We start from the raw sequence: 14442 nt of genomic DNA, 5'->3' as shown, positions 1-14442 counted from the left end.
GATCGACGTGTCTTTTGTGATTTTGTTTAAAAAAAGTTGTCTCTTCTCCAGCAGATGGCGCTACAGACTACATTGATCACATTGAGTACGAAATACTTGATAGTATATGGATTGGATGGATACATGGATTCTGGATCTATAATAATGGATTGTAAATGGGTTCACTACAGAAGAAAGCGGCTGCTACCGAAACCTATTATTAATTAGTTCTTATTTAATAGGGTAATGCATTTGAATTCTGTCCTGTGCTTTCCCAACATCCAAATGGACACTAAGATGCATCCATACTATACTGATTCTGATTTCCCTAAACAGCCTTCACGTCTTGGTGCCTTATTCTATATGCTATGTAAGGTGACCTTGGGTGTCTTGAAAGGCGCCTCTAAATTAAATGTATTATTTATTATTATTCTACCGTTCTAAACATATTTAAAGCAGCACGTCAATATCGTGCTCAAACATATGTTTGACTTGTGGCAAAACTGTTCAAGTCTCCACATGCCTCCAAAGATCAAGCAGGCTTCTGATGTTGATCATGCAAATGTCTTTCATAACTTGATCGACTTTGAATCCTGTTTGTCCCTATGGAAATGTGGTACCTTTTTGAACACATGCTGTCGACATGAGGAAAATTCAAATACACAATTTAGACCTGCACAGAAAGACACTTGACTTAGTCATGGATGAGGCCGTTAAGGTCCTGAGTTCTTTTAATGCGATGGAACAGTGGAAGCTCTGCCCTCAGCAAGCAGGTGTGTGTGTGTCAACATACCACTTTCACCTTGGTTATGGTTTTGCATGGCTTTGATAATTTGTACCCACCCAGTAAAGGGTTGTTCACGAGCAGGGGCTGATGCAGGAGGAAGCGGTTGTATTGTTTATTTCAGCGGTTGCTAGGCTGCTACACAAAATGTTAAGCTTGCTGGTAGTTCTACCAGGAGGACTCAAATCACGCGCGGCTGGCCGCCAATCACCAATCACCAGCTACCAATCACCTGCCTACACCTGCTCTATAAAGAGTAGTCTAACATATGTCTTTGCTGCTCAGGTCTTCGTTCAACGCATACTGCTGCTTTACTGTGCTTCTGATTATCTCGTCGCTTATTTGCTACGTCGGTTAATACACACCAAGAGGTTATAACTTCGGATTCGTGCTGGTCGGCCTACTACTTCTGGTCCCGGCAAGCGAGCGCAGAAAGCCGTTCTTTTCGGTCCCCGGTATCCTCAACAACACCACCAACAAGTTCCCAACACGGACATCCGCCTGGTTCTACAAACCCTCGCCGAGTTGGTGCAAAGCATTGGCGCCAGGATGGACGCCGTCGAAACGCCATGCGGAACTCCCGGACGGGTCCAGGCCCCCAACCCGCTGTCGTCGGTCGCCACGGCGCCTTTCTACTTCCAGCAACCATCAGGCTCGGCTTCCTCCGCCTTCACAGGCTACGCACCTGGCACGTGCCCTGCTACCATGGCTACTGCAGTCCCCGCGTTAGCCCCCGCAGCGTATTTTCTCTCACAGCTCTACAGTCCAGCTTCAGGTTGCGGCTCCCTCGGTTGGGTTAGGGGGTTTATTCCAAGGGCAATGGTTTGCTGAGGGATGGCCAGTCGAAGCTGGTACGTTCGCCCTCTGGTCAGAGTCGTCTGCGCTGTTCGAGCTTTACGCTATCGTAGCAGCTAGCGTTCTGTGGGGCAAAGCATGGCGGCGTTAACGTATAACCATGTTTTGCGATAACAAAGCAGCGTCAAAACGGCTGGGAAGGTGGTCTTCCACAGCATACGGATTTTACATCCGGTTGAATTCGTTGAGTTCGTTGCACACGTCGGTGTGGTACAACACAGAACTCTACGTTCGCAATCAAAGGTTCATAATTATCTTTATACCGTGCACTGTTCGGTTAACTCCTTGTGTCTGAGGTTTTTCCCTTCACTTTAACATGAATGAAGTTGATGGGTTTTAGGCACTGTGGTAACTGATTATTATTAAAAGGTTTTTATTGACGAAGGGCCTTTTAGATTGGTTCAGCTGCTGCTCACTAACTCTCACGTTCCTCTGCTCGCAATGCGATTCACATATCGTTCAATTTATTCAAAAGATCCAAAGACAAAGAACGGGTACATTATGGTATCATTTTATATTATTATTTATAGTCTTATTGTTAATAGTTTCAGTCGCGTTGGTATTTAATTTTTCATTTGCTCGTTTAGCTACGTATGACAGTTAACAATGTTGGTGTAGGCCTATTACAATTATTTACGCGTGTAGGCCACTCCAACGCACTCGATATCTCAAAAAGATTAGTGTGCTCTCTCAGAGCTGGGAGATTTCATCCTTATTTTAACATATTACTCGAGACGGTGTTTTCTCAGTTCTACGGGTTCATGCGTTCCCGGGTTCATGCGTTCATGCGTACACGTCTCTTACTCAGACTTTTTCCCCTACACGGGGTATTTAATTTTTCATTTGCTTGTTTAGCCATGTATGTCAATTAACAATTTTGGTGTATTACAATTATTTATGTGTGTTGGCCACTCCAACTCACTCGATATTTTGAATAGATTAGTGTGCTCTTTCTGGGAGTTTTCATCCTTATTTTAACATATTACTCGAGTCAGTGTTTCTCACAGCGTTCTACGGGTTCATGTGTTCTACGGGTTCATGTGTTCTACGGGTTCATGTGTTCTACGGGTTCATGTGTTCTACGGGTTCATGTGTTCTACGGGTTCATGCGTTCTACGGGTTCATGCGTTTTACGGGTTCATGCGTTTTACGGGTTTATGCGTTCTCGGGTTTATGCGTTCTTGGGTTTATGCGCAAATGCGTACATGTCTCCTACTCAGACTTTTTCCCCTACACGGGGCCTAACTTTCGCTGATGTCACCTTCTCTGCAAGGCATTTTTCATCTAAAAAGCTGAACAAGGGTTGCCGGTCGTGTCTATCAAACGGCTGGGAAGGCGGTCTTCCACAGCTTACGAATCCTACATCCGGTCGAATTCATGGTTCTCTCTTCAAGCGCACACGATGCTCTAACGTCGGTTAAGGCAGGTTTATCACGTTTGCTACTACAGCTGTTTTTGGCGGCCTGTTTCCATTCTAGTCTTAGTCTTTGTGTCAAGGTGTCACTTTTGTTTTTATTAGTTTAGACACGTTCATACTCTTTCTTGTGATATGTGATAAGTATTTTAAGAAGCTGCATTTCCCTCACATAGCCACAAGGGGAGCAAAACCTTATTGAAGGCTGCTCCACTATAGAAGGAGCCGAAGCCTTTACGTCACCCCGGCCACGCCCACTAGGCCACGCCCACTTGACGTCCTCTCTAGCGGGTGGTTTCGAACTCGAGAGGCCAGAGATCAATAGGTAGACGGCAGAGAGCCACCCCGGGCCTATGCCCGGGGTCTTGAAGTAGATCACGGTATTTTCCTCTCTCACGCGTTAGATACAATTCCCTCCGTTAAGCTTCAGTTACCTTACCGAAACATGCCGACTTTATAATAAATGAAGTCAGTTAAAAGCATCCCGGGATTGGACAACTTTCTTCAAGAATATGCAACATATTGAAATTCCGTTTAGGTATCATCAAAGATACAAGTGCGTAGATTTGTTAAATAAGGTAAACGGTCGAAAATTGATGTTATGTCTTAAACAGTTGAAGTTCCGTTTGGACAAAACGTTATTACAGTTTATCGCCTAGTTTAGGTCAACGGAAATGAAGACATTTTAGCAGTCTTATTTTGTAAAAACACTTTCAGTCTCGTTCGTATTCGCCAACAACATTGCACTACGCATTTAATTATAGTATTGTCATATGACCAGCATTGTTTTCCTCACGCGATAAAGGTTTGTTGATGACGACATTTAGTCATAATTTTCGGTGTCAAAAGCAACACTATTTGCAACTACTGGTGGTGGTGGTTATCAGGTACTAAACTCATAAAGCAAAATCGGCTATATAACTTAAGGTTAACCTGCAGCAACCCCGGCAAGTTCGACCACGTCGGTGGATCATCTAGAAAACACTCTTTGAGTTCGGTGTCACGTTGGTGGCATATCATGGAAAAAATAAAACTCAAGGTTCGCAGCGGCGACCCCGGTGAGTGCGTTGACCAAAGCGCAGCGGTAACAACTCGGGCACTCGTGACTATGACCACGTCGGCGGCACGTTATCTATTACTCATGGTTGACTGCAGTAACCCCGGTGAGTGCGTTGACCACGTCAACGCACAACTGGGGCACAACTCAGGCACTAGTCGTGAGTTCGTTGCACACGTCTGTGCGGTACAACACAACTCGACGTCCTACATCCGGTAGAATTCAAGGTTCTTTCTTCAAGCGCACACGATGCTCTCTAACGTCGGTTAAGACAGGTTTCACACGTTTGCAACCATAGCTGTTTTTGGTGGCCTGTTTCCTTTCTAGTGTTGGTCTAGTCTTGTGTCAAGCTGTCATTTTAGTTTTTATTAGTTTTAGTTACATTCATACTCTTTCCAGTGTTATCGTAATTCCATTTAGATATTATCGAAGTTACAAGTGCGTAGTTTTGTTTAATAAGGTAAATGGTTGAAAATTGATGTTATGTCTGGAACAGTTGAAGTTCCAGTCGAACAAAATAACGTTATAAGTCTTTATCGCCTAGTTTAGGTCAACGAAAATGAAGAGACATTTTAGCGGTCTTATTTTCGTAAAACACTTTTTAGTCTTGTTTTATTCGCCAACTATATTGTACTATGCATTTAATCACTGCTATTGTCACATGCCCAGCATCCACGTTGCGTCCAGTCTCGTTTTTCTCACGCGATAAAGGTTTGTTGATGACGACTTAGTCATAATTTTCATTGCCAAAAGCAACACTATTGCAACTACCGGCGGTGGTGGTTATCGGGTACTAAATTTATAAAGCAAAATTCGGTTTCATAACTCAGGTTAACCTGCAGCAACCCCGGCGAGTGTGACCACGTCGGTGGATCATCTAGAAAACACTCTTGAGTTCGCTGTCACGTCGGTGGCGTACATAGGAAAATAAAACTCAAGGTTGCAGCGGCAACCCCGGTGAGTGCGTTGACCACGTCGGTGGTAACAACTCGGGCACTCGTGAGTATGACCACGTCGGTGGCACGTTATCTAATACTCATGGTTTGACTGCAGTAACCCCGGTGAGTGCGTTGCTCACGTCGGTGGGAACAACTCAAGCACTCGTGAGTTCGTTGCGCACGTCGGTGCGGTACAACTCAGAACTCTAGTTTGTTGCAGCAACCCCGGTGAGTGCGTTGCCCACGTCGGTGGGAACAACCCAAGCACTCGTGAGTTCGTTGCGCACGTCGGTGCGGTACAACTCAGAACTCCACGTTCGCTGCAGCAACCCTGGTAGTGCGTTGACCACGTCGGTGGGCACAACTCGGGCACATGCAAATTTAATTACCACGTCGGTGGCATAATATCAAACACTCAAGTGCAGGGCACTCGGAGTTCATTGAACACGTCGGTGTTCAACACGGAAGTACACAATATTTGCTGCAGCAACACCGGTGAGTGCGTGACCACGTCGGTGGCACATCAAGGGCACTCGTGATTTCGTTGACCACGTCGGTGTTCAACATGAAAGTTCACAATACTTGCTGCAACAACACCGGTGAGTGCGTGACCACGTCGGTGGCACATCAAGGGCACTCGTGAGTTCGTTGACCACATCGGTGGTTCAACGCGAAAGCACTCAGGTCACGCAGCGACCCCGGAGAGTGAATCGACCACGGCAGTTGGTACAGCACGAAAGCACTCGTGGCTCGCTGCGTAACAGCTGCAGAGTGCTCTAAATTTTAATTGATCTCGCTGAGGTATTTCAAGTCAACTGCTTTTACGTGATTCATCGATCTCGCTGACGGTTTTAAGCTTATCGTTTTACGGTATGTATGATTGACTCTTAATATGTCGTATATTGGGTATGCCTTTTATCTTCCAGAAGCAGTATAGATCCTTGTCCACTTCTTCTACGCGGGTATGTATGGTCTCATTACCTCCTTTCGCTATTCTATTTTTGGGGTCGGCTCCGCCCCTGCCAGTCCCGGCAGGACATGCCGAGTTATCACCTATTTCCGGCGTAGGCCTACGTCCTCTCTTTTGGGGAAGGCTCCGCCCCTGCTAGTCCTGGCAGGATACGCCGAGTCCGCACGTCACCCTGGATCAGTGACGGGGCTCATGCCAAAGATTTACCATGCAAAATATTCCCATGTCGTTATTTAAATAAATCCTGTTCATACTTATCAGTGATCGAGTCTTCATGGGAGAAATGTTAAGCTTGCTGGTAGTTCTACCAGGAGGACTCAAATCACGCGCGGCTGGCCGCCAATCACCAATCACCAGCTACCAATCACCTGCCTACACCTGCTCTATAAAGAGTAGTCTAACATATGTCTTTGCTGCTCAGGTCTTCGTTCAACGCACCTCCATCCACCCCACCACCACCAGGTCGGCCTCAGTCTACTTGTCCAGGGGAAGGCTCCGCCCCTGCTAGTCCTGGCAGGATACGCCGAGTCCGCACGTCACCCTGGATCAGTGACGGGGCTCATGCCAAAGATTTACCATGCAAAATATTCCCATGTCGTTATTTAAATAAATCCTGTTCATACTTATCAGTGATCGAGTCTTCATGGGAGAACAAGATATCGGGGAAACCCCAGAAAGTTGTGCGTGCTGCACCCGAGCCAGACCTCCTCTAGTGGTCTCTGGGGTCAGACCTCCTCTAGTGGTCTCTGGGGTCAGACCTCCTCTAGTGGTCTCTGGAGTTAGACCTCCTCTAGTGGTCTCTGGGGTCAGACCTCCTCTAGTGGTCTCTGGGGTCAGACCTCCTCTAGTGGTCTCTGGAGTCAGACCTCCTCTAGTGGTCTCTGGAGTCAGTCCTGGTCTCTGGAGTCAGACCTCCTCTAGTGGTCTCTGAGGTCAGACCTCCTCTAGTGGTCTCTGGGGTCAGACCTCCTCTAGTGGTCTCTGGGGTCAGACCTCCTCTCTGGAGTCAGACCTCCTCTAGTGGTCTCTGGAGTCAGACCTCCTCTAGTGGTCTCTGGAGCCAGACCTCCTCTAGTGGTCTCTGGGGTCAGATCTCCTCTAGTGGTCTCTGGAGTCTGACCTCCTCTAGTGGTCTCTGGAGTCAGTCCTGGTCTCTGGAGTCAGACCTCCTCTAGTGGTCTCTGGGGTCAGACCTCCTCTAGTGGTCTCTGGAGTCAGACCTCCTCTAGTGGTCTCTGGGGTCAGACCTCTCTGGGGTCAGACCTCCTCTAGTGGTCTCTGGAGTCAGACCTCCTCTAGTGGTCTCTGGGGTCAGACCTCCTCTAGTGGTCTCTGGAGTCAGACCTCCTCTAGTAGTCTCTGGAGTCAGTCAGACCTCCTCTAGTGGTCTCTGGAGTCTGACGTCCTCTCTGGAGTCAGACCTCCTCTAGTGGTCTCTGGAGTCAGACCTCCTCTCTGGAGTCAGTCAGACCTCCTCTAGTGGTCTCTGGAGTCAGACCTCTCTGGAGTCAGACCTCCTCTAGTGGTCTCTGGAGTCAGACCTCTCTGGAGTCAGACCTCCTCTAGTGGTCTCTGGAGTCAGACCTCCTCCAGTGGTCTCTGGAGTCAGTCCTGGTCTCTGGAGTCAGACCTCCTCTAGTGGTCTCTGGGGTCAGACCTCCTCTAGTGGTCTCTGGAGTCAGACCTCCTCTAGTGGTCTCTGGGGTCAGACCTCTCTGGGGTCAGACCTCCTCTAGTGGTCTCTGGAGTCAGACCTCCTCTAGTGGTCTCTGGGGTCAGACCTCCTCTAGTGGTCTCTGGAGTCAGACCTCCTCTAGTGGTCTCTGGAGTCAGACCTCCTCTAGTGGTCTCTGGAGTCAGTCCTGGTCTCTGGAGTCAGACCTCCTCTAGTGGTCTCTGGGGTCAGACCTCCTCTAGTGGTCTCTGGAGTCAGACCTCCTCTAGTGGTCTCTGGGGTCAGACCTCTCTGGGGTCAGACCTCCTCTAGTGGTCTCTGGAGTCAGACCTCCTCTAGTGGTCTCTGGGGTCAGACCTCCTCTAGTGGTCTCTGGAGTCAGACCTCCTCTAGTAGTCTCTGGAGTCAGTCAGACCTCCTCTAGTGGTCTCTGGAGTCTGACGTCCTCTCTGGAGTCAGACCTCCTCTAGTGGTCTCTGGAGTCAGACCTCCTCTCTGGAGTCAGTCAGACCTCCTCTAGTGGTCTCTGGAGTCAGACCTCTCTGGAGTCAGACCTCCTCTAGTGGTCTCTGGAGTCAGACCTCTCTGGAGTCAGACCTCCTCTAGTGGTCTCTGGAGTCAGACCTCCTCTAGTAGTCTCTGGAGTCAGTCAGACCTCCTCTAGTGGTCTCTGGAGTCTGACCTCCTCTCTGGAGTCAGACCTCCTCTAGTGGTCTCTGCAGTCAGACCTCCTCTAGTGGTCTCTGGGGTCAGTCAGACCTCCTCTACTGGACTCTAGAGGCTGGAGGCCAGCTGGCTTCGGGGTCACGGCTGCTGCATGCAGATCAGCAGCGGCTGTGAGAGCCGTCTGTCCGGACCCGGGTCAGGCTGGGGTACCAGCACCGGTTGCCAGGGAGCTCTTAAGCAACACGGCGGCGGAGTAAGGGTACGGGGAAGGAGAAACGAACAGCGGAAGAACGTTTGCATGAATCCATTTGATTCATGCCATGAAGAACATGCTTCATTGTCCGTGGTTTCCAGTCCAACACAGGAGCCATGGAGCGGACGGGTGGAAAGTATGCAGGGAAAGCCGCCAATATGCTAAACGAGGCGTCCCACTACGCTTTCATCCTACTCGCTGACGTTCTGCGTGGAGTGAAACCACGCATTCAGCTCTAGGATTGTTCCTCCACTTCCACTGGTCAAAGCGTTATTCATTGTACCATACCTTCATTGTCTTCGGAATTAGCTTCCTTAAAAAGGCTTTAAAAAGGGCAATTAGAGTCTTAATTGGTCAAATATGCCAAAAGCCCAATGCCCAATGCTTTAAATCAGCAGGAATTCTGGTGATTCTGGCTCGCCGAACTTCCGGTAACACGTCTGAAGACTGACAACTCAACACACACGCACACACACGCACACACGCACGCACACGCATGAACACGCACGATCTCACGTTTAGACATAAGTTAGATTTGTAGCATTAAAAGACATTAAGTGTCAGGACGACTCATAATCAAAGCGAAAACCCCAGGGCGCAAACATTCGTGTTCATTTGAAACCAAACCGACAGGAGCGCGCACCTAACGCGCGCATGGGAGCGAGAGGACGGATATTCCCCGCCTCGGGACACACCCTCCTCCAGCCTCGGGACACACCCTCCACCCGCTCCTTCTCCGCCAGTGAGAGGATGTTTCCCACACTGAAGCCTCCGCCGCGGGGGGACACGGATCACTCTGACCAATGAAGAGCCGCTCCGAGGAGGAGACGAGAGGGAGATGCATTCATCGCGGAGGGGAGAGAGCAGCGGGCTGGAGGTTCCTCTCACACACATCCTCCACACACCGGACTATCCGACGGTAGGGCTCCCGGGAACATAGTCTAGTGGAGCTGTTGTGGCACGCGGATCAGGCGAGAGGACGGGAACACACACACACACACACACACACACACACACACACACACACACACACACACACACACACACACACACACACACACACACACACACACACCTGGTGGCACCGCGGAGCGAAAGGCTAATTGGGATCGAGAGTTCAAGTCGAGCAGGCTGGACGTCTAAAGCCTCTTAACGCAGGAGGAGGAACACCGCACGAGGGGAGTGCGTTCAGCGCGTGTGTTTGTGCGACTACCGCCCGTGGAGAGCCACCCTGGACCCAGCCCCACGCGGGGAGGAGGAGAGGCACCGGCGGCCAGGGGGGCCTTCGCTGGGGAAGACTAACCAGAGTGGATAAGGACGGGGATGGTTTTCGTTCACCGGACACGTTGAACCGGCTCCGCGCGTAGAGTTGCGCATTTATGAGAGTGGACTAAAAGGTGCGACTCAATGCGCCCGCCTTCAGTCCCGAAGTAGAGACGCGGAGATGGAGAGAGAAAGAGCGCATGGTCCCACTCGGTCCGGTCCACAGGGGAGGAGAGGCCAGCTGGACCGCGGCAGCAGCGCCCCCGGAGAGGCGCAGCTCCGGCGTACCGTCCTGTTCCTCTGCGCCCTCTCGGTGCAACCGCAGGTAAGCCACCGATTAGCGGCTATTCTGGGCATCTCTTTACGCGGCAGAGATATCTACTTTTTCAAACAACTGAACACTTAATCGTGGTGTGAAACCATCCCTCCGGTGCCCAAACGGTGCCTCCACCGCACCGTGTATGCTGTGTCCCCGCCGGGGTCTAGCACCACGGCGCACGGCCACCTGTTGCTCGGCTCCCCGGCTTTGCCGCTAGGAGCTCCGCGGCCGGATTTCGTAAAATAAATAAATAGTTTTAAACTAGTTAAGCTACTACTGTTAGTTATAGCATTGCAAATGGGTCAGTATTATGTCATTGATGGACAGTAATATAGGCTAGTTGTAGATGATGGCAGATTAATGCGCTTTCTCTGAACCAGCGTGCAGATCGTCTATTGTTGGTGAGCAGACCAGTAGGAGGATATTTGCATTTCCAATGGCTGCGTCGCCATAAAAAAACACGCTTACGGGTGAATGTGTGTTTGTTTCCAATGTAATCTCTCAGCGTCAGACTTCAGCGGAAAGCTTTACGCATGACTCCGATTGTTCGCTGGCTTCAAGACATTTGTGAAAGCTTCCCTTAGGATTTGACAAGGTGTAGGTGCGAAGAATCAGAGGTGCCATGTTCCTTTTGCCTCAACAATAACGTTTTCCTTTCAATATTTTATCTCCATCGATTGATTTTGATTGCATCAGATGTTAGCAGGGCGAAGGAAGCCTCAACACGAGACATTGGATGATGTCAGATGTTTATCAGAATCATAATTTGTGGAAAAATTTAATTTCCGATTGTCAATTGGGCTTGAGATAGTATGTGTGAGTGGGTGTCTTTGTGTGTGCAGCGGGTTGGTATGTATGTGTGTGTGTGTGTGTGTGTGTGTGTGTGTGTGTGGGGGGGGGGGGGGTGTGGTTGTGTGTGTCCTAGTGTCTGAATGTGTGCGTGCCCGCCTGTGCAGTGGGTATGAATGCGTGTGTGTGTGTGTGTGTGTGTGTGTGTGTGTGTGTGTGTGTGTGTGTGTGTGTGTGTGTGTGTGTGTGTGTGTGTGTGTGTGTGTGTGTGTGTGTGTGTGTGTGTGTGTGTGTGTGTGTGTGTGTGTGGTCGGTATGCATGCATGCATCCATGCATGTGTGTGTGTGTGTGTGGGAGGAGGGGGCTATGTTTTTCCTCTACAGTAAACACAGCATGTTCAAATTGGGTGTGTGTGCGGAGCCAGCAGGGCCATGCAGAGTGACTCTGGGGCGTGTGAATGCTGAGATAGAGCTGCACATGTCTCTCTCTCTCTCTCTCTCTCTCTCTCTCTCTCTCTCTCTCTCTCTCTCTCTCTCTCTCTCTCTCTCTCTCTCTCTCCCCGCTCTCTCTCTCTCCCCTCTCTCTCTCTCCCGTTATGCCTCACCCCTCGGCTGTAACGCCCGCCCGCTCCTGCCCGCACTGCAGTGGGAAGAAGTGGAGTCCTCACTGTTGTTTAGAGAGAGGAGTGAGGTGGGAGAGGAGTGAGATGGGAGAAGCGTGAGATGGGAGAGGAGTGAGATGGGAGAGGAGTGAGATGGGAGAGGCGTGAGATGGGAGAGGAGTGGGGAGAGAAAGGAGTGAGAGGAAAGAGTGGGTGAAAGAATGCACTTTTCTGTTCTGGTGAACCCACCAAAACAATTCAGCAGTCCCTCACTCTGAGTCTCTCACTCTCTGAGTCCCACACTCTGATCTCTCTCTCTGAGTCACTCTCTCTGAGTCTCCCTCCCTGAGTCCCACACTCTGATCTCTCTCTCTGAGTCACTCACTCTGATCTCTCTCTCTGAGTCACTCTCTCTGAGTCTCTCTCTCTGAGTCTCTCTCTCTGAGTCTCTCTCCCTGAGTCTCTCTCTCTGAGTCTCTCTCTCTGAGTCTCTCTCTCTGAGTCTCTCTCTCTGAGTCTCTCTCTCTGAGTCTCTCTCTCTGAGTCTCTCTCTCTGAGTCTCTTTCTCTGAGTCTCTCTCTCTGAGTCTCTCACTCTGAGTCTCTCTCTCTGAGTCTCTCACTCTGAGTCTCTCACTCTGAGTCTCTCTCTCTGAGTCTCACTCTCTGAGTCTCTCTCTCTGAGTCTCTTTCTCTCTGAGTCTCACTCTCTGAGTCTCTGTCTCTCTGAGTCTCTGTCTCTCTGAGTCTCTCACTCTGAGTCTCTCACTCCTTGAGTCTCTCACTCTGAGTCTCTCTCTCTGAGTCTCTCACTCTGAGTCTCTCACTCCTTGAGTCTCTCACTCCTTGAGTCTCTCTCTCTGAGTCTCTCTCTCTGAGTCTCTCACTCCTTGAGTCTCTCTCTCTGAGTCTCTCACTCTGAGTCTCTCTCTCTCTGAGTCTCTCACTCTGAGTCTCTCTCTCTGAGTCTCACTCTCTTGAGTCTCACTCTCTTGAGTCTCTCACTCTCTTGAGTCTCTCACTCTCTGAGTCTCTCACTCTCTGAGTCTCTCACTCTCAGAGTCTCTTGGAGATGGAGGAAGAATCGACTCTTGCTGCTAGTTTTTGGAACCCCCTAAATCCTGAATTAAATGTAAAGAACCAACGGGCTGGATGTGATGGCGGGGAGGAGGGGGGCGGTGGTCCCCCCTACCTGGGCACGCGCCCCCCCTGAGCCTGCAGACCGGAGGGGGACCCCCACTCCGTGACCCCCGCTCCGTGACCCCCGCTCCGTGACCCCCGCTCCGTGACCTGGGGGGGGGGGGGGGGGGGGGGGGGGGGGGGGGGGGGCGGGGGGGGGGGGGGGGTGCGGGTGTCCCGGGGGGGTGAGCCCGGGCCCTCTCCCTCTCAGGGGCCACGACACAGCGCTGAAACGCTGGTATGCACGGAATGGCTCAGGGGGGGCAGGGGGGATGCGGGGGGGAGAAAGGGGGGAGGGAGGAAGGGGGAGTGAGTGATGAGGGCCACTGTATCTCCACGGCCCTTTGATGTGGAGCGGTCCCACCGCCACGCCCCCCCTCCACCGAGGGACAGACAGACAGGGACAGACAGACAGGGACAGAGAGACAGACAGGGGACAGAGAGACAGACAGGGGACAGAGAGACAGACAGGGGACAGAGAGACAGACAGGGGACAGAGAGACAGACAGGGACAGAGAGACAGGGACAGACAGACAGGGACAGAGAGACAGACAGGGGACAGAGAGACTGACAGGGGACAGAGAGACTGACAGGGGACAGAGAGACAGACAGGGGACAGAGAGACAGACAGGGCACAGAGAGACAGACAGGGGACAGAGAGACAGACAGGGAGGGACAGACAGACAGACAGACAGGGGACAGAGAGACAGACAGGGCACAGAGAGACAGACAGGGCACGGAGAGACAGACAGGGAGGGACAGACAGACAGACAGGGACGGAGAGACAGACAGGGACAGAGAGACAGACAGGGGACAGAGAGACAGACAGGGAGGGACAGACAGACAGACAGACAGGGACGGAGAGACAGACAGGGACAGAGAGACAGACAGGGGACAGAGAGACAGACAGGGGACGGAGGGACAGACAGGGACAGAGAGACAGACAGGGCACAGAGAGACAGACAGGGGACAGAGAGACAGACAGGGCACAGAGAGACAGACAGGGGACAGAGAGACAGACAGACAGGGGACAGAGAGACAGACAGGGCACAGAGAGACAGACAGGGGACAGAGAGACAGACAGACAGGGGACAGAGAGACAGACAGGGCACAGAGAGACAGACAGGGGACAGAGAGACAGACAGACAGGGGACAGAGAGACAGACAGGGGACGGAGAGACAGACAGGGGACAGAGAGACAGATAGGGGACGGAGAGACAGACAGGGCACAGAGAGACAGACAGGGGACGGAGAGACAGACAGGGACAGACAGACAGACAGAGAGACAGACAGACAGACAGGGAGGGACAGACAGACAGACAGACAGACAGACAGGGAGGGACAGACAGACAGACAGACAGACAGACAGACAGACAGACAGACAGACAGGCTATGTCAGCGAGAGACAACAATGGGTCGCCTGATGTTCCATAACGCGCCCCTGGCTCAGTGGGATTGGTCCTGGCGGGATGAGCGTGTTCCCATGTACACGCCAGCGAGGACGACGGCTTCTCTGTGTTTTGCTGCAATAACCCCTCAATGAAGCGATTGTGAATTGAATTCACAATCGGTTAATTGGCCGCATAGAAAAAGCCAATTCCATGACTTGGTTTCTGTCTGCGTGGGGCGTCGATTCACAGAAGCAGGGAATCGGAAAACAGTTCATTTCTTTTGTCTGTGTGGTTCATTCAGTGATGCAG

Source organism: Gadus chalcogrammus, chromosome 16 (genome assembly GCF_026213295.1).
Source record: "Gadus chalcogrammus isolate NIFS_2021 chromosome 16, NIFS_Gcha_1.0, whole genome shotgun sequence".
In the NCBI taxonomy this organism is placed as follows: Eukaryota; Metazoa; Chordata; class Actinopteri; order Gadiformes; family Gadidae; genus Gadus; species Gadus chalcogrammus.
The sequence above is the reverse complement of the archived record's forward strand: the minus strand, read 5'-3'. Positions refer to the sequence as shown.